A 20,490-nucleotide genomic window follows, 5' to 3' on the forward strand; every position below is an offset into this window, starting at 1 on the left:
GAAAATAAAAGGTAATAAATGTTTAACAGAAATATGTAAAATATATAATGATTAATCCTGTACAGATGTTGGAGAAGGTTTCCAAAAAGCATTTAAAATAGATTCATTCACAATTTTGTGCCTTTAAAAATTTTACTCTCGCCACTTGGGATGCCCTTCCCTGATTCTTCTGCTGGAAAATTTTCTATACATCCTTCAAAACCCAAGTTAAATATTCATTTTCTTTGTGGAATATCCCTATCTCAGACATAGTTAAGTTCTTATTTCTTTGTGTTCCAATTTTACGTTATAGCATACGGCATCAATTAATCATGTGAAAATAAGATTGGTAAAGTGAACCTCAAGAGTAACAGTTAACTAGATGCAGGGAAGTGAAGAAAGGAGACAATATTTACAGTTCAGAACTGTCCAGCCCTTCATTTGTTAACAATAAATGAAAGTGTGACTTCTCAGTGACACTTTGTTGATGGTCAGAACCCCAGTCTGTACATTTGTCAGATGTTATTAAGCATCTGTTAAGAACAGATTCGTGTTCTTCTTTGAGAGGAATAAACTGTAGTAATCGTTAAGCCAAGAGAAGTGATAGAATCAGAGATAGTTTTAATTTGATCTTAACATGTAAGCATTTTATGACTTGCAATAAGTTACTTAGCTAATTTAAATTGCTATGTTTTAATTAGCAAAATGGAGATATTTAAACCTACATTATTGAATTGTAAAGATTGACTTGGATGTTTCTTTAAAGCAATTCACACTTATCTTGAACATAATAGGGATTTGGCAAATGTTATCTTCCTCTCTTCTCTGTTTCTTAAGAAATACATTTTAAGTAATAATTTTTTTAAAAAGCTAAAGAAAGGCAATATTTAGTTTACAAGGTTTTCCTTTGGATATAATTCTTCAAGAATATTAGGGGCAAAGAACACTGTTTAAGAGTGTGCTGGGCTTCATAGCCAGACAGAGTTTAAGTTCCCACTGGTCATTCGTGTGGTGTTAGGCAAGCTCTCTGAGCACACGCTCTTCAAATGCACTATGAGAAGGATACAAGTACCCAACTCACAGGTCACTGTGAAGAATAGATATTATCTGTAAAGGGCTTAGTACAGGGCTGAGCATGTAATGAGTACATGGTAAATGTTAGCCAGTAGTAAGTATAATAAAATGTTTAAATTTAATTTAATATAAACTTTTATACATTAATTTATAATTATGTAATATTTTGAATTGAGGCAAAATTGGATGAGGCTGTTTCCTGTGATAGTTCTCACAATTACTTTTCCTTCACTTAGTCACTAAAATGCTGAACCCTTGAATATATGATCCCACAAATATATGATAGATGTTGGAATATTGGAATTATACATTTTATCTCAACCCAACATCTATTTATGTTTTTTTTCCACATGTTTATTGGAGTATAATTGCTTTACGATGTTGTGTTAATTTCTGCTGTACAATAAAGTGAATCAACTATATGCATACACACATGTCCTCATATCCCCTCCCTCTTGAGCCTCCCTCCCACCCTTCCTAGCCCACCCCTCTAGGTGGTCACAAAGCACTGAGCTGATCTCCCTGTGCTATGCAGCTGCTTCCCACTAGCTATCTAATTTTACATTTGGTAGTGTATATATGTCAATGCTACTCTCTCATTTTGTCCCAGCTTCCTCTTCCCCCACTGTGTCCTCAACTCCGTTTTCTATGTCTGCACCTTTATTCCTGCCCTGCCACTAGATTCATCAGTACTGTTTTTTAGATTCCATATATGTGCGTTAGCATACGGTATTTGTTTCTCTTCTTGACTTACTTTCTATTTATGTTTTATCTACAGCTAACAAATTGTAAAGAGATGTAAACAAAGACTTAGAAAAAAAGCCAACAAAGACCGTTTTTCCAATTTGCCAAAAAAAGTAGACAAGATAAAAATTCTTAGAAAATATCAGAAATGCTGCTGCCGCTTAAAACTGCTACCAAAATTTGAGACTTTGTCAAAGCCATTTAAAAGAAGCAAAAATACAAGCTTAAACGTTATATTAGATTGAAAAGGACTTATAGTAAAGAAGCAAGCTGATAGACATTAAATCATAACTGTAGATGGAAAAGGATAAACTGAAGCTACCAAATCATAACTGTAGATGGAAAAGGACAAACTGAAGCTACCACCAGAAAATGTTTGAGGTACCAAGAAAATGTAAATTTTTGTTGTGATTAGCTGAGATTTATAGAGCATATATCATGTGCTGAGCACTATGCTAGGTTCTTGCCATTCTTACCTAATTTTATTCTCCTAATGACCCTATGAGGTAAATGCTTATCATTATTATCCCTCTTTTACAGTTAGAAAAATGCAACTGAGAGCATGGGAGACTTATTCAAAACCATACATGTGGTGGGTACCTTGGCTAGCATTCATCCCTGTGTTTGTCTTACTCTGTTACTGGCTGAATTGTGTTTTTCCCCCAAATTCATATGTTGAAGGCTTAAACACCCCCTCCAGACCCCATATCACAGAATGGCCGTTTTTGGAGATAGGACCTTTATAGAGGTAATTAAATTAAAATGAGGCTGTTAGGGTGGACCCCAATCCAATGTGACTGGTATTCTTATAAGAAAGGAAATCTGCAGACACAAAGAGACACCAGGGATGCACTGCCGGGGGAATGACCACGTGAGGAGGCAGCAAGAGGGTGGCCAGCAGCAAGCCAAGGAGAGAGGCTGGCAGATCCCTTGTCCTCTCAGTGGAAACCAACCCTTCTGTCTCCTTGATCTTAGACTTCTAGATTCCAGAACTGTGAGAAAATTAATTTCTGTTGTTTAAGCCACCCAAGTTTGTGATATTTTGTTGCCAAAGTCCTGGAAAAGTAAGACACTTCCAAGCCCAGCTCTGCTCTACTGCCTCTCATATCCAATGTATGATTTGTGATACTGATAATAGCACGCACTTTCTACATTTGTTGTTTACCCTCGGCATCACGTGGCTGCCTGCGAGCTGGGGCTCACAGCTGCTGCCCAGCATCACGAGAGAGTATCCCACCACACATCGTGAGCCTGGGAAAATATCAAAATTCAAAATTAGAAGCAGGGTTTCTACTAAATGCATGTGGGTTTTGCATCATCAAAAAGTCAAAAAATCATTAGTTGAACTATTGCAAGTTGGGGACTGTCTGTATTTCATTGTTTTAAATAGCCTCTTCACCCATTTGTGCCTCACCTTGCTGTCTTTGGTTCAGTAGTATGAAGATTATTATTTATAGACACCTTACTTTGTATGCAGGGCTTCCCTGGTGGCGCAGTGGTTGAGAGTCCGCCTGCCGATGCAGGGGACACGGGTTCGTGCCCCGGTCCGGGAAGATCCCACATGCTGCGGAGTGGCTGGGCCCGTGAGCCATGGCCGCTGAGCCTGTGCGTCTCCACGATGGGAGAGGCTGCAGCAGTGAGAGGCCCGCATACCGCAAAAAAATAAAAATAAAAAATAAAAATAAAATTAGATAATACATGAGAATGTGTTTCTATAAATGGTAAAGTTCTATACAAATGAGGGGAAACAAGTGACTGAGCAGCCCATCACCACATACAGCCTTTGAAGAAGCAGAGCTAACTCAGAGCCTGGGAGTATGTAGTATCTATGTCAAGTCAGGAGTAATTTATTCCTTCCTGTCACAGACAGACCTATTCCTGAACATAAAGACTCAGTATGTACAGGATGGTAGAGGTCAGCCTGTGGCCTGATGTTAACATGAAATGCAAACTCTTGGCTACTCCAGCTGGGCAAACACCCAACTAAAACAGAGAATAACAGAGAATGAAAAAGTCTCCTTTCTACCCATAACAAGGAAGTGAGTGGGTCCAGGAGCAAGAAAGAGTGCATCTATATCACTATGAATGGATATTCTAAGGTTTGTTCTAGGTGTAGAAATTAGATGGCTACAATGGAACCGAATGTAAATCATCCTTCAAGAACAGAAAAGGAGTCAAAATTAAGACATCATTGTTGCATAATGATAGGAACTGAGAATAATTTAGACTCAGTTTACATACTCCTTTCCTGATTTGAACTCATACCCTGAGAGGATTAAAGCCTGTGAGTTTATGACTAATACATTCCAGATTTAATTTTCCTCAATGATTAACTGTTTTAGCATCCTCTAAGAATTCAAGTAGACTATACAACTTTATAATAAATCTCACAGTTCCTAGTCTCCTGAGAAGCCAAGGCAAAGCTCTGCAGTGAGCTCTTTGAAGCACAGGCCTTGCAGATGAATCATGGATTCCAGGAAGAGTTCATTTTCAGTCCCAGGAAATAACAGAGTTGAGACTGTTGTGGTAAAGACCACAGAGCAGGGATGATGGAAGGTGAAAAAAAATCCTAGAAGCACAAAACCAAGAAGAAGCTATCAGTCAGCCTGTTGTCTCTAGGCAGAAATGAAAATGAAACCATTAACTATAACCTTTTCAAGTTTTCCCCAAAAGACATTGATACTCTTTGTTAGTCACCTAGACCATGTGTTATAGTCCTTAAATGTATAATATAATCCCTTCTTCTGCAGATTCCAATTTTCCTAAAGCTTGAAATAAACAGAAAGAACTTTGGAGGTAACAAGTTCATTCTTCTATGTCCATAGCAATATACAATAAAGAATATAATAAGACAGAGCTAGACTGAGACTCTGGATTTTTTTTCCTTCTTCTTGGGATCATTCTGCAAAGTTTTGAACAAGGAGGTGATTGGCTTGGCTATGCTTCTGCCTAGGCTGGTTCACCAGACTTTGGAAGGCTCTTGTGGGCTATACACTTCCTATTGCAAACATCTACCCTTTCATGTTGATCTGTTATTTGTGAAGAATACAGCTTTTAATACCTCATGTGTGAAACTCTTAAGCCCACCTAAGGGTTAACAGAAAATCATGGATCAGCATTATTCTCTAGATATCCATTTATATTGTTCAAGAAAAAGAATGCCTGGAAACTATCAAGCTGTCAGTTGACATCTGTAAGAACTATCCTGACTCACCTTCACTGATCATTGTTTCTATGACTTCTGTTAGTGAAAGACAGAAGAATGCCACAATGCATAATATGGATTTCAAAGTCAATCAGAGTTTTGTAAGTGTTCATAGTCAAAGACCTTAGTATAAAGAGACCTCAATAAATACTCTGTTTCAGACCTTTATTAAACAGATTTTTTAAAAAAACAAAGCAGAAAAAAAAAAAAAAACGCTGTGCCTGAGTAAATATTCTTAATTATTTAAAATTTCCTCTCTGATAATTCCAATATTCCTACCATATCTGAGTTGGGTTCTCATGTTTCCTTGATGTCTTCGGAATGTTCTTTACCTTTCCATTTGACGTGTCTTGTGACATTTTTTAAACATCTTTATGGAGTATAATTGCTTTACAGTGTTGTGTTACTGTCTGCTGTATAACAAAGTGAACCAGCTATATGTATACACATATCCCCATGTCCCCCTTCCTTGTGTTTCCCTCCACCCTCCTTATCCCACGCCTCTAGGTGGTCACAAAGCACCGAGCTGATCTCCCTGTGCTATGCGGCTGCTTCCCACTAGCTATCTGTTTTACATTTGGTAGTGTGTATATGTCCATGCCACTCTCTCACTTCATCCCAGATTACCCTTCCCCCTCCCCTTGTCCTCAAGTCCATTCTCTACATCTGCATCTTTATTACTGTCCTGCCGCTAAGTTCTTCAGAACCACTTTTTTATTTTTAGATTCCATATATATGTGTTAGCATACGGTATTTGTTTTTCTCTTTCTGACTTATTCCACTCTGTATGACAGACTCTAGGTCCATCCATCTCACTACAAATAACTCAATTTCATTTATTTTTATGGCTGAGTAATATTCCATTGTATATATGTACCACATCTTCTTTATCCATTCATCTGTCAGGGACACTTAGGTTGCTTCCATGTCCTGGCTATTGTAAATAGTGCTGCAATGAACACTGTGGTACATGACTCCTTTTGAATTATGCTTTTCTCAGGGTATATGCCTAATAATGGAATTGCTGGGTCATATGGTAGTTCTATTTTTAGTTTTTTAAAGAACCTCCATACTGTTCTCCGTAGTGGCTGTATCAACTTACGTTCCCCCAACAGTGCAAGAGGGTTCCCTTTTCTCCATATCCTCTCCATTATTTATTGTTTGTAGATTTTTTGATGATCCATTCTGACTGGTGTGAGGTGATACCTCATTGTAGTTTTGACTTGAATTTCTCTAATGATTAGTGATGTTGAGCATCCTTTCATGTGTTTGTTGGCCATTAGTATATCTTCTTTGGAGAAATGTCTATTTAGGTCTTCTCATTTTTGGATTGGGTTGTTTGATTTTTTGATACAGAGCTGCAACGGCTGCTTGTAAATTTTAGAGATTAATCCTTTGTCAGTTGCTTCACTTGCAAATATTTTCTCCCATTCTGAGAGTTGTCATTTCCTCTTGTTTATAGTTTCCTTTGCTGTGCAAAAGTTTTGAGTTTCATTAGATCCCATTTGTTCATTTTTGTTTTTATTTCCATGTCTTTTTTTCTCAAAAAGGATCTTGCTGTGATTTATGTCATAGAGTGTTCTGCCTATGTTTTCCTCTAAGAGTTTGATAGTGTCTGTCCTCACATTTAGGTCTTTAATCCATTTTGAGTTTATATTTGTGTATGGTGTTAGGGAGTGTTCTAATTTCATTCTTTTACATGTAGCTGTCCCGTTTTCCCATCACCACTTATTGAACAGGCTGTCTTTTAACCATTGTATACTCTTGCCTCCTTTATCAAAGATAAGGTGACTATAGGTGTGTGGGTTTATCTCTGGGCTTTCTATCCTGTTCCATTAATCTGTCTTTCTGTTTTTGTGCCAGTACCATACTATCTTGATTACTGTAGCTTTGTAGTATAGTCTGAGGTCAGGGAGCCTGATTCCTCCAGCTCAGTTTTTCTTTCTCAAGATTGCCTATTCGGGGTCTTTTGTGTTTCCATATAAATTTTGAAATTTTTTGTTCTAGTTCTGTGAAAAATACCAGTGGTAGTTGGATACGGATTGCATTGAATCTGTAGATTGCTTTGGGTCGTATAGTCATTTTCACAATGTTGATTCTTCCAATCCCAGAACATGGTATATCTCTCCATCTATTTGTATCATCTTCAGTTTCTTTCATCAGTGTCTTATAGTTTTCTGCATACAGGTCTTTTGTCTCCTTAGGTAGGTTTATTCCTAGGTATTTTATTTTTTGTTGCAATGGTAAATGGGAGTGTTTTCTTAATTTCACTTTCAGATTTTTCATCATCAGTGTATAGAAATGCAAGAGATTTCTGTGCATTAATTTTGTATCCTGCTACTTTACCAAATTCATTGATTAGCTCTAGTAGTTTTCTGGTAGCATCTTTAGGATTCTCTATGTATAGTATCATGTCATCTGCAAACAGTGACAGCTTTACTTCTTCTTTTCCGATTTGGATTCCTTTTATTTCTTTTTCTTCTCTGATTGCTGTGGCTAAAACGTCCAAATCTATGCTGAATAAGAGTGGTGAGAGTGTGCAACCTTGTCTTGTTCCTGATCTTAGTGGAAATGCTTTCAGTTTTTCACCATTGAGGACAATGTTGGCTATGGGTTTGTCATATATGGCCCTTATTATGTTGAGGAAAGTTCCCTCTATGCCTACTTTCTGGAGGGATTTTATCATAAATGGGTGTTGAATTTTGTTGAAAGCTTTCTCTGCATCTATTGAGATGATCATATGGTTTTTCTCCTTCAATTTGTTAATATGGTGTATCATGTTGATTGATTTGCCTGTATTGAAGAATCCTTGCATCCCTGGGATAAACCCCACTTAGTCACGGTGTATGATCCTTTTAATGTGCTGTTGGATTCTGTATGCAAGTATTTTGTTGAGGATTTGTACTTCTATGTTCATCAGTGATATTGGCCTGTAGTTTTCTTTCTCTGTGACATCTTTATCTGGTTTGGGTGATGGTGGCCTCGTAGAATGAGTTTGGGAGTGTTCCTCCCTCTGCTATATTTTGGAAGAGTTTGAGAAGGATAAGTGTTAGCACATCTCTAAATATTTGATAGAATTCACCTGTGAAGCCATCTGGTCCTGGACTTTTGTTTGTTGGAAGATTTTTAATTACAGTTTCAATTTCATTGCTTGTGATTGGTCTGTTCATATTTTCTATTTCTTCCTGGTTCAGTTTTGGATGGTTATACCTTTCAAAGAATTTGTCCATTTCTTCCAGGTTGTCCATTTTATTGGCATAGAGTTGCTTGTAGTAGTCTCTTGAGATGCTTTGTATTTCTGCCATGTCTCTTGTAACATTTCCTTTTTCATTTCTAATTTTATTGATTTGAGTCCTCTCTCTCTTTTTCCTGATGAGTCTGGCTAATGGTTTACCAGTTTTGTTTATCTTCTCAAAGAACCAGCTTTTAGCTTTATTGATCTCTGCTATCATTTCCTTTATTTCTTTTATTTCTGATCTGATCTTTATGATTTCTTTCCTTCTGCTAACTTTGGGGTTTTTTTGTTCTTTCTCTAGTTGCTTTAGGAGTAAGGTTAGGTTGTTTATTTAAGATTTTTCTTGTTTCTTGAGGTAGGGTTGTAATGCTATAAACTTCCCTCTTAGAACTGCTTTTGCTGCATCCCATAGGTTTTGGGTCATCGTGTTTTCCTTGTAATTTATTTCTAGGTATTTTTTTATTTCCTCTTTGATTTATTCAGTGATCTCTTGGTTATTTATTAGTGCATTGTTTAGCCTCCATGTGTTTGTATTTTTTAGTTTTTTTCTGTAATTGATATCTAGTCTCATACCGTTGTGGTCAGAAAAGGTACTTGATATGATTTCAGTTTTCTTAAATTTCCCAAGGCTTTATTTGTGACCCATGATATGATCTATCCTGGAGAATGTTCCATAAGCACTTGAGAAGAAAGTGTATTCTGTTGTTTTTGGATGGAGTGTCCTATAATTATCAATTAAGTCCATCTTTCTTAATTTGTCATTTAAAGCTTGTGTTTCCTTATTTATTTTCATTTCAGATGATCTGTCCATTGGTGAAAGTGGGGTGTTAAAGTCCCCTAGTGTTATTGTGTTACTGTCAATTTCCCCTTTTATGGCTGTTCGCATTTGCCTTATGTATTGAGGTGCTCCTGTGTTGGGTGCATAAATATTTACAACTGTTATATCTTCTTCTTGGATTGATCCCTTGACCATTATGTAGTGTCCTTCCCTGTCTCTTGTAATAGATTTCATTTTAAAGTCTATATTGTCTGATATGAGAATTGCTACTCCAGCTTTCTTTCGATTTCCATTTGCATGGATTATCTTTTTCCGTCTCCTCACTTTCAGTCTGTATGTGTCCCTAGGTCTGAAGTGGGTCGCTGTAGACAGCATATATATGGGTCTTGTTTTTATATCCATTCAGCCAGTGTGTGTCTTTTGGTGGGAGCATTTAATCCATTTACATTTAAGGTAATTATCAGTATGTATGTTTCCATTACCATTTTCTTAATTGTTTTGGGTTTGTCATTGTAGGTCTTTTCCTTCTCGTGTATCCTCCCTAGAAGAGTTTCTTTAGCATTTGTTGTAAAGCTGGTTTGGTGCTGTGCAATTCTCTTAACTTTTACTTGTTTGTAAAGATTTTAATTTCTCTGTCAAAACAATTTATGTAGAGAATTTGTAGGAAATTCTGAAACTTGTTGAGGGCCTTTCACTCATTTCATGCACGAAGCCAGACATATTGAAGCTGGGTACAAAGGCAATGAACAATTGCATTTCTGGACAATAGAACTCAGAAATATATCCCAGCAAATCCCACAATGGGACAGTACATTTATTATTTAAAGAGAAATGCAGGAATCAGGACTTTACCTTATTTTGGTTATTAACTCTCCTATCAATTGCACTTAAGGAAAAATGTTCCCTCTCAGATTTGCTAGTTCATAAATCCTCTAAACAGTCTAGAACATAACTCTTGGTAAAGGAGAAAAGGAACACTGGGTCTTTAGGAGAAAACCTTCTTATAATTTTAACTGTCCTAAAGTAATAATTTTCTTTCATATCAGTACTGGAACAGTGTGAAAAATTAATCTGTATTAATTTTCCCTATGAATTAATTAGGCCACAGTGTTATGTGGTCTAAGTAGGTCTCTATCAGTGAAGGGAATTATTGTCTATTGGAAATTGCTTCAGTGAGAATCTTAGTAAACAGCTCCCTCTGATGGGGACTTTTGTATTAGACAATATTTGAATTAAAAGGAAAAACAATTGTTTGGAATATCCCAAGAAGGCTTTAAGAACATTTAAAAATATCAAATTAAGATCCTTGAGATATACATATATCTTATTTTTAAAACTGCAAAAGATATTATACATATAATGTGGAAGAAAAATTGGGTAATTATTTTTTACTCTCCTAAAATGTGAGAGAAAAGAAATGGTCCATAAAATTTAAAATAAACTGGATGTTATCAAAATTAAAGACTTTTCCTCTGAGAAAGATAATATTAAAAGAATGAAATGAGAGAGGTGGTCTGGCTCGAAGCAGGAAGGTGGGTTGTGATCTAGGACACTCCTGTCAGCCATGTGTCTGCAGGCTGTTGACCTGTGGGAACTTGTTCTAAAAGAAGTGAGTGATAGGAGGAGCTTCAAGATGGTGGAAGAGTAAGATGTGGAGATCACCTTCCTCCCCACAAATACATCAAAAATACATCTACATGTGGAACAACTCCTACAGAACACCTACTGAATGCTGGCAGAAGACCTCAGACCTCCCAGAAGGCAAGAAACTCCCCACGTACCTGGGTAGGGCAAAAGAAAAAAGAAAAAACAGAGACAAAAGAATAGGGACGGGACCTGCACCAGTGGGAGCGAGCTGTGAAGGAGGAAAGGTTTCCACACACTAGGAAGGCCCTTCACGGGCGGAGACGGGGTGGCAGAGGGGGGAAGCTTCAGAACCACGGAGGAGAGTGCAGCAACGGGGGTGCAGAGGTCAAAGCGGAGAGATTCCCGCATAGAGGATCAGTGCCGACCAGCACTCACCAGCCTGAGAGGCTTGTCTGCTTGCTTGCTGGGACAGGTGGGGGCTGGGAGCTGAGGCTCGGGCTTCGGAGGTCGGATCCGAGGGAGAGGACTGGGGTTGGCTGTGTGAACACAGCCTGAAGGGGCTAGTGCGCCACAGCTAGCTGGGAGCGAGTCCAGGAAAACGTCTGGAGGTGCCTAAGAGGCAAGAGACTTTTTCTTGCCTTTTTGTTTCCCGGTGCGTGAGGAGAGGGGATTAAGAGTGTGGCTTAAAGGAGCTCCAGAAATGGGTGCGAGCTGCAGCTATCAGCGCGGACCCCAGAGATGGGCATGAGACAATATGTATGCTTGCTACAGACACCAAGCCTGTGTGCAAGCACACGTCACTATTCACACCTCCCCTCCTGAGAGCCTGTTCAGCCCACCACTGCCAGGGTCCCATGATCCAGGGACAACTTCCTCGGGAGAACACATGGCACACCTCATGCTGGTGCAACGTCATGCTGGTCTCTGCTGCCGCAGGCTCGCCCCGCATTCCGTAGCCCTCCCTCCCCCCTGCCTGAGTGAGCCAGAGTCCCCAAATCAGCTGCTCCTTTAACCCTGTCCTGTCTGAGCGAAGAACAGATGCCTTCAGGCGACCTACACGCAGAGGCAGGGCCAAATCCAAAGCTAAACCCCAGGAGCTGTGTGAACAAAGAAGAGAAAAGGAAATTTCTCCCAGCAGCCTCAGGAGCAGCAGATTAAATCTCCACAGTCAACTTGATGTACACTGCAGCTGTGGAATACCTGAATAGAAAATGTATCTTCCCCAATTGAGGAGGTGGACTTTGGGAGCAATATATATATACATATATATATACACACACGCATATATATAATATACATATATATTTAATATATATATTATATATTTAATATATATATTAAATATATAATTTATATTTTGTGTATAAATATATATAAATATAGATAGATATTTTCCCCCTTTTTCTCTTTCAGTGTATGTGTATGATTCTGTGTGTGATTTTGTCTGTGTAGTTTTGCTTTTACCATAGGGTTCTCTCTGTCGGTTTTTTTTGTTTTTTTTTTTTTTTAAGTATCGTTTTTAGCACTTGTTATCATTGGTGGATTTGTTTTTTGCTTTGGTTGCTCTTTTTTTATTAAAATTTTTTATTTTAATTTTATTTTATTTTATCTTCTTTCTTTTTTTTCTCCCTTTCATTCTGAGCTGTGTGGATGACAGGCTGTTGGTGCTCCAGCCAGGCATCAGGGATGTGCCTCTGAGGTGGGAAAGCCAAGTTCAGGACACTGGTCCACAAGAGACCTCCCAGCTCCACGTAATATCAAATGGCAAGAATCTCCCAGAGATCTCCATCTCAATGCCAAGACCCAGCTGCACTCAACGACCAGCAAGCTACAGTGTTGGACACCCTATTCCAAAGAACTAGCAAGACAGGAACATAACCCCATCCATTAGCAGAGAGGCTGCCTAAAATCATAATAAGGTCACAGACACCCAAAAACACACCACCAGACGTGGACCTGCCCACCAGAAAGACAAGATCCAGCCTCATCCACCAGAATACAGGCACTAGTCGCCTCCACCAGGAAGCCTACACAACCCACTGAACCAACCTTAGCCACTGGGAGCAGACAGCAAAAACAACGGGAACTACGAACCTGCAGCCTGCGAAAAGGAGACCCCAAACACAGTAAGTTAAGCAAAACGAGAAGACAGAGAAACAACAGATGAATGACCAAGGCAAACACCCACCAGACCTAAGAAATGAAGAGGAAATAGGCAGTCTAACTGAAAAAGAATTCAGAATGATGATAGTAAAGATGATCCAGAACCTTGGAAATAGAATGGAGAATATACAAGAAACGTTTAACAAGGACCTAGAAGAACTAGAGCAAACTGGTGAACAAAACAATAAATGAAATTAAAGATTCTCTAGAAGGGATCAATAGCAGAATAACTGAGGAAGAAGAACGGATAAGTGACCTGGTAGATAAAATAGTGGAAATAACTACTGCAGAGCAGAATAAAGAAAAAAGAATGAAAAGAATTGAGGACAGTCTCAGAGATCTCTGGGATTACATTAACTGCACCAACATTCAAATATTAGGGGTCCCAGAAGAAGAAGAGAAAAAGAAAGGGACTGAGAAAATATTTGAAGAGATTATAGTCTAAAACTTCCCTAATATGGGAAAGGAAATAGTTAATCAAGTCCAGGAAGCACAGAGAGTCCCATACAGGATAAATCCAAGGAGAAACACACCATGACACATATTAATCAAACTCTCAAAAATTAAATACAAGGTAAAAATATTAAAAGCAGCAAGGGAAAAATGACAACATACAAGGGAACTCCCATAAGGTTAACAGCTTATTTTTCAGCAGAAGCTCTGCAAGCCAGAAGGGAGTGGCATGATATACTTAAAGTGATGAAAGGGAAGAACCTACAACCATGATTACTGTACCCAGCAAGGATCTCATTCAGATTCGATGGAGAAATCAAAAGCTTTACAGACAAACAACAGCTAAGAGAATTCAGCACCACCAAACCAACTCTACACCAAATGGTAAAGGAACTTCTCTAAGTGGGATCACAAGAGAAGAAAAGGACCGCCAAATAGAAATCCAAAACAATTAAGAAAATGGTAATAGGAACATACATATCGGTAATTACCCTAAACGTGAATGGATTAAATGCTCCACCAAAAGACAGAGGCGTGCTGAATGGATATAAAAACATACCCATATATAATGTTGTCTACAAGAGACCACTTCAGACCTAGGGACACATTCAGACTGAAAGTGAGGAGATTGAAAAAGATATTCTATGCAAATGGAAATCAAAAGAAACTGAGTGTAGCAATACTCATATCAGATAAAATAGACTTTAAAATAATGTTACAAGAGACAAGGAAGGACACTACATAATGATCAGGGGATCAATTCAAGAAGAAGATACGAATTATAAATATATATGCACCCAACGTAGGAGCACCTCAATACATAAGGCAACTGCTAACAGCTATAAAAGAGGAAATCGACAGTAACACAATAATAATGGGGGACTTTAACACCTCAGTTACACCAATGGACAGATCATCCAAAATGAAAACAAGGAAACAGAAGCCTTAAATGACACAATAGATGAGATAGATTTAATTGATATTTATAGGACATTGCATCCAAAAACAGCAGATTACACTTTCTTCTCAAGTGCACATGGAACATTCTCCAGGATAGATCACATCTTGGGTTAGAAATCAAGCCTCAGTAAATTTAAGAAAATTGAAATCATATCTAGCATCTTTTATGACCACAACACTATGAGATTGGAAATCAAGTACAGGGGAAAAAACGTAAAAAACACAAACACATGGAGGCTAAACAATACGTTACTAAATAACCAAGAGATCACTTAAGAAATCAAAGAGGAAATCAAAAAATACCTAGAGACAAATGACAATGAAAACACGACGATCCAAAACCTATGGGATGCAGCAAAAGTAGTTCTAAGCATGAAGTTTATAGCTATACAAGCCTACACCAAGAAACAAGAAAAATCTCAAACAATCTAACCTTACACCTAAAGGAACTAGAGAAGGAAGAACAAACAAAATCCAAAGTTAGCAGAAGGAAAGAAATCATAAAGATCAGAGCAGAAATAAATGAAATAGAAACAAAGAAAATAATAGCAAAGATGAATAAAACTAAAAGCTGGTTCTTTGAGAAGATAAACAAAATTGATAAACCATTAGCCAGACTTATCAGGAAAAAGAGGGAGAGAACTAAATCAATAAAATTAGAAATGAAAAAGAAGTTAGAAGAGACACTGCAGAAATAGAAAGCATCCTAAGAGACTACTACAAGCAACTGTATGCCAATAAAATGGACAACCTGGCAGAAATGGACAAACTCGTCAAAAGGTATAACCATCCAAGACTGAACCAGGAAGAAATAGAAAATATGGACAGACCAATCACAAGCAATGAAATTGAAACTGTGATTAAAAATCTTCTAACAAACAAAAGTCCAGGGCCAGATGGCTTTACAGGTGAATTCTATCAAACATGTAGAGAAGAGCTAACACCCATCCTTCTCAAACTCTTCCAAAAAATTGCAGAGGAAGGAACACTCCCAAACTCATTCTGTGAGGCCACCATCACCCTGATACCAAAACCAGACAAAGATACAACAAAAAGAAAAAAAAAAAGAAAAAATTACAGACCAATATCACTGATGATATAGACGCAAAAATCCTCAACAAAATACTACCAAACAGAATCCAACAACACATTAAAAGGATCATACACCATGACCAAGTGGGATTTATCCCAAGGATGCAAGGATTCTTCAATATACGTAAATCAATCAATGTGATACACCATATTAACAAATTGAAGAATGAAAACCAAATGATAATCTCAATAGATGCAGAAAAAACTTTTGACAAATTCTATACCCATTTATGATAAAAACTCTCCAGAAAGTGGGCATAGAGGGGACCTACCTCAACATAATAAAGGCTATATACGACAAACCCACAGCAAACATTATTCTCTATGGTGAAAAATTGAAAGCATTTCCTGTAAGGTCAGGAAAAAGACAAGGATGTCCACTCTCACCACTATTATTCAACATAGTTTTGGAAATCCTAGCCACGGCAATCAGAGAAGAAAAATAAGAGGAATCCAAATGGGAAAAGAAGAAGTAAAGCTCTCACTGTTTGCAAATGACATGATACTATACATAAAGAATGCTAAAGATGCCACCAGAAAGCTGCCAGAGCTAATCAATGAATTTGGTAAAGTTGCAGGATACAAAATTAATGCACAGAAATCTCTTGCATTCCTATACACTAATGATGAAAAATCTGAAAGAGAAAGAAACACTGCCATTTGCCATTGCAACAAAACGAATAAAATATCTAGGAATAAACCTATCTAGGGAGACAAAAGATCTGTATGCAGAAAACTATAAGACACTGTTGACAGAAATTAAAGATGATACCAACAGATGGAGAGATATACCATGTTCTTGGTTTGGAAGAATCAATATTGTGAAAATGACTATATGACCCAAAGCAATCTACAGATTCAATGCAATCCCTATCAAAGTACCACTGGCATTTTTCACAGAATAGAACAAAAAATTTCACAATTTGTATGGAAACACAAAAGGCCCTGAATAGCCAAAGGAATCTTGAGAAGGAAAAACGGAGCTGGAGGAATCAGGCTTCCTGACTTCAGACAAAACTCCAAAGCTACAGTAATCAGGACAGTATGGTATTGGCATAAAAGCAGGTACACTTTAGTTAGGTACCAGAGCCTTGTAGAACATCCCTCTGCCACAGCAATCATGGCTGAGGAAAACTCCCACTTTCAAGCTCATTCAGAAACAATGCTCTCGGAGCTCTCTCTGTCCCTTCACATTTCTTTCTTTCATTCCATTTCTTCGTGAGATGAACAGTGGGTTCAAAAACTGGGCTCTGCATCATTAGCTGTGGGATTTTGATTAAGTCACATAACTATTTCCTTATCTATAAAACGGGATGAGGATACTTATCTTTTAATAGGAATTAAAGTACAGATTATGGAGTAATCTGCTATGGAGTACAGATTTTCCTTCTGAGAGACAAAAGGGAGGAGTCAAATTACCATGTTGAAAGAGTAAATCCCAGTAGGACAAGGTTTTGCCATATATTATTGTTTGTGTTTTGAAAGCAGGAAATAAATCTTCCTTTGCAAAGGGGAACCCCTGTTTTGCAGTTAGACAAAGAATCCTGACATTACATGTGACAATCTATTCTGTAGCCAAAAATGCTATTGGTTAATTTTTAATCACAATCACAATCCACAGATATGTAGACAAGTTGATAACAATTTCAATTACATTTCTGACAAAATGTCAGTTGACCAATACCATAAACAGAGGCATTTGTTATTGGTGTGTATTGTGAAAGGTGAGCAGAATAGTGTAGCTGATACATTCTCAAGCATCCTCAAGAATAAAGAACCTTAGTTCAATAAAGTATTCAATTGCTATATATATGCATACTGAAAATCTAGAATAAGAGTGATTAATAAAAAATTCTGGAAATATTTACAAGTTTACCATACCCACAATTTTTGTCATTCTCTGTTTTATGAAATTGTAAGTAATAAATCATTGAAACAGGAAAGGGTGCTGTGTAATGAAACCAAGAAAGAAAAAAATTGGTTAGACAGCATACCCCTCCATGGCTTACCTTGGATGGGAAAGACACAAGAAAAGAAGTAGTGTTATCCTTAGATGGGAAAGGTTATTGGCCCATTGTCTCCAACTTGTATAGGGTTACTAAGGGCTGAGAATGATCCTGTAGTCCAAGAATAGGCCCATGGGGTTACATCATGTGGCAAGAAAAGAAAGAAATTAGAGAAGAAATCCTGCCAAGAAGAATTTAGAAATACGAAGAAAAAAAACGAATAGTAGGAAGAAGATAAAGTGGAGCAGGAAGAGAAGGAAAAGACAAAAATGGAGGTATAAATGGTTCAGCTCAGTTTGTAATTCTCTTCATGGTTTTCTTCAGAGCAATTTTGACATCCTTGTTCCTGAGGCTATAAATGAGAGGGTTCAACATGGGTACTACATTGGCGTAAAACACTGAGAAAAATTTCCCCTGACCCACAGACCCAGCAAATGATGGCTTGACATGAATGAGCAGCCCAAGTCTATAGAATAGACCAGCTGTTATTATGTGGAGCCATGGTGCTGAAGACTTTGGACCAACCTTTATCTGATGGTATGTGAAGGATATTGAAAAGAATCAAGGTATAAGAAACAGAGAGAATGAAGCTAGATACCATGACAACTGTACCCACAACAACAGAAACCACAAGTTCATTGGCATAGGTGCTGCTGCAGGAGAGCTGGAGGAGGTGGAAGATGTCACACAGGTAATGGTTGATGATGTTGGAATCACAAAAGATCAGCCTGATCATACACCCTGTGTGGACCACACCACCAGCAAACCCCATCACATATGAACCAGATATAAGCAGAGAACGGACCTGAGGGGACATGGTGACTGTGTACAGCAGTGGCTTACAGATGGACACATAGTGATCACAGGCCATGGCTGTCTACACATAGCACTCAGAGTTGACAAAAAATCAGAAGAAAAATAGCTAAGACATGCATCCTGCAAAGAAGATGATGTTCTTCTCTGAAATAAATCTCTTTAGCATTTTGGGGTAAAGACACATGAGTAACAGAGATCAATAAAAGACAGATTAAAGCCGAAAAAATACATGGGGGTGAGAAGGTGTGAATTTAGACAAATTAGATTCATCAAGCACAAACTGCCTACCACAGTGACCATGTAGTTCACCAGAAACAGGAAAAACAAGAGTAGTTGGAGTTCAGGTTGGTCTGTGAATCCCATAAGGATAAACTCAGTCACAGAGTAGGCATTTTCCATAGCCATTAATTGCACAATTGTGATCTGCAGGAACAGGGGTAGAAACTGACATTAACAATGGACTTTTCCTCTTTGTTTTCCAAGGGAGAGCTGGATCTGCTTGTTTATAATCTCACTTTTATAAAGACATACATTAAGACATCCAAAAAGCAAGACTTATGATTATTCCTGATGATTCCTCATTTTCTCCTTTCTACCCTTACTACCGTTGTTTGTCTCTGTTCAGAAATCATGCTGGTAGACTCCCAGTGTCTCTGCATGTCATTTTCTCCCTTCTCCCCTGTGTCGGTTAAGGATCAGGGCTGAAAAGAGCAATTAAACAGGTAGTGTTCCCCACAACCATTGATTTATGTAGTTTGGGGTCTGAAAAGAAAAGAGGGGGTTGATTCAACCCTCACCTTCTTTTTTCTGAATGCCTCACTGCCATTGAACCTTAAGGCCCCTTCTGCCTTACAGTCCTGAGAGGGTCAAAGTTTCTGACAATGAAGGAGGCAATATCCACCAGCACGGTCCTCAGTCTTTGACTTGCTAAAAGAGGTATGCTGGGGAACAAGCCATAATTTCTATTTGAGAATTTACCCAGAAGGTCCTCTTCACTTGCAAGGAGGAAAGCAACCTTATATGAGCTCCAAAACAATCAGTTGATTCAAATGAGATTCTATTCCATGCCCTATAGTTCTGGGAAAATTGATTGGAAGCACAGAAAATTATTCTCTCCCTCGTGATTTCAAGTTAAGTGAGCCCACTGAGGGTAGAAATTACTGAGTTTGTGTTTCCATCCTGTATCATAGATCCTTGGAGACACAATGTTCTACTCAGTTTATAATTTCACATTGAGAATTCTTAACCCCCAATGCAGAAAAATGGGTGCCCCTTTTGTACTTTCTTCATCATCTCCTGGTGTCTATGCACAGTTCTAAAAAAGGAACATCTGGGGCATAATCACTTGCCTTTACTAGCACTTTCCTAGAGCCTCTGGGATTGCATTAGTGAAATAGTATATCATAGCTTTAGCACTGTCCATGCTTATGGATTTCACCTCTGTAAAGACGTGTTGTAGCAAAATGGTTAAAAGAATGGGCCCCTTAAGTCAGACTTAGTTTAAATCTGGCTGTTAAACTTCTTAATTGTAAGACCATAGACAATCATATAACCTCTCTGATCCTTGCATATTTTTATATACTTATCCCTATGTATATCTATAAAATGAGGCTAGCAAAAGAGCTATCTCATAGGGCTGTTTTGTGGATTAAATTAGTTAAATCACCCAAAGTTTATTAGGAACATCCCTGACATATAATAGGAGCCTGAGAAGTGTTCCCATTGCTATTAATCCATATTCATTATAGCAGGATTTCTCAAATTAGCACTAATGGTATTTTGAAGTGGATAATTCTTTGTTGTGTTCTGTGTATTATAGGATAGATCACATGGTAGCGCACAAAACAAGTCTCAACAAATTTTAAAGGACAGAACTTATATCAAGCATTTTTCCAACCACATGGTATAAAACTAAAAATCAATTACATAAAGAAAAATGGGAAAACCACAAACACATGGAGACTAAACAACATGCTACTAAAAAAGCAATTGGTCAATGAAGAAATCAAAGAGTAAATCAGAAAATACTTTGAAACAAATGAAAATGGAAACAACACAATCCAAAATCTGTGGGATGCAGCAAAAGCAGTTCTAAGAACGAAGTTTATAGTGATACAAGTCTTCCTCAAGAAAGAAGAAAAATCTCAAGTAAACAACCTAATCTACCACCTAAAGGAATTAGAATAAGAAGTAAGAAAGCCCAAAGTCCAGGAGAAGGAAGGAAATAATAAAGTTCAGAGAGGAAATAAATAAAATAGAAATAGAAAAAACAACAGAAAAGGTCAAGGAAACAAAGAGCTATTTTTTTGAAAGATTAAAAAAGATAAACCACCAGCCAAGCTCACCAGGAAGAAAATATAGAAAACCCAAATAAACAAAATAAGAAAAGAAAGAAGAG

General features: G+C 37.8%; 1 pseudogene; it reads right to left on the minus strand.

The window, feature by feature from the left end:
• Nucleotides 1-17,501: 17,501 nt before the first annotated feature.
• LOC111167464 (olfactory receptor 8C8-like) lies at nucleotides 17,502-19,352 on the minus strand (annotated as a pseudogene).
• Nucleotides 19,353-20,490: the final 1,138 nt, after the last annotated feature.

The sequence above is a fragment of the Delphinapterus leucas genome, chromosome 7 (genome assembly GCF_059928025.1).
Source record: "Delphinapterus leucas isolate spDelLeu-1000000601 "Yukka" chromosome 7, BTC_Dleu_Yukka2, whole genome shotgun sequence".
In the NCBI taxonomy this organism is placed as follows: Eukaryota; Metazoa; Chordata; class Mammalia; order Artiodactyla; family Monodontidae; genus Delphinapterus; species Delphinapterus leucas.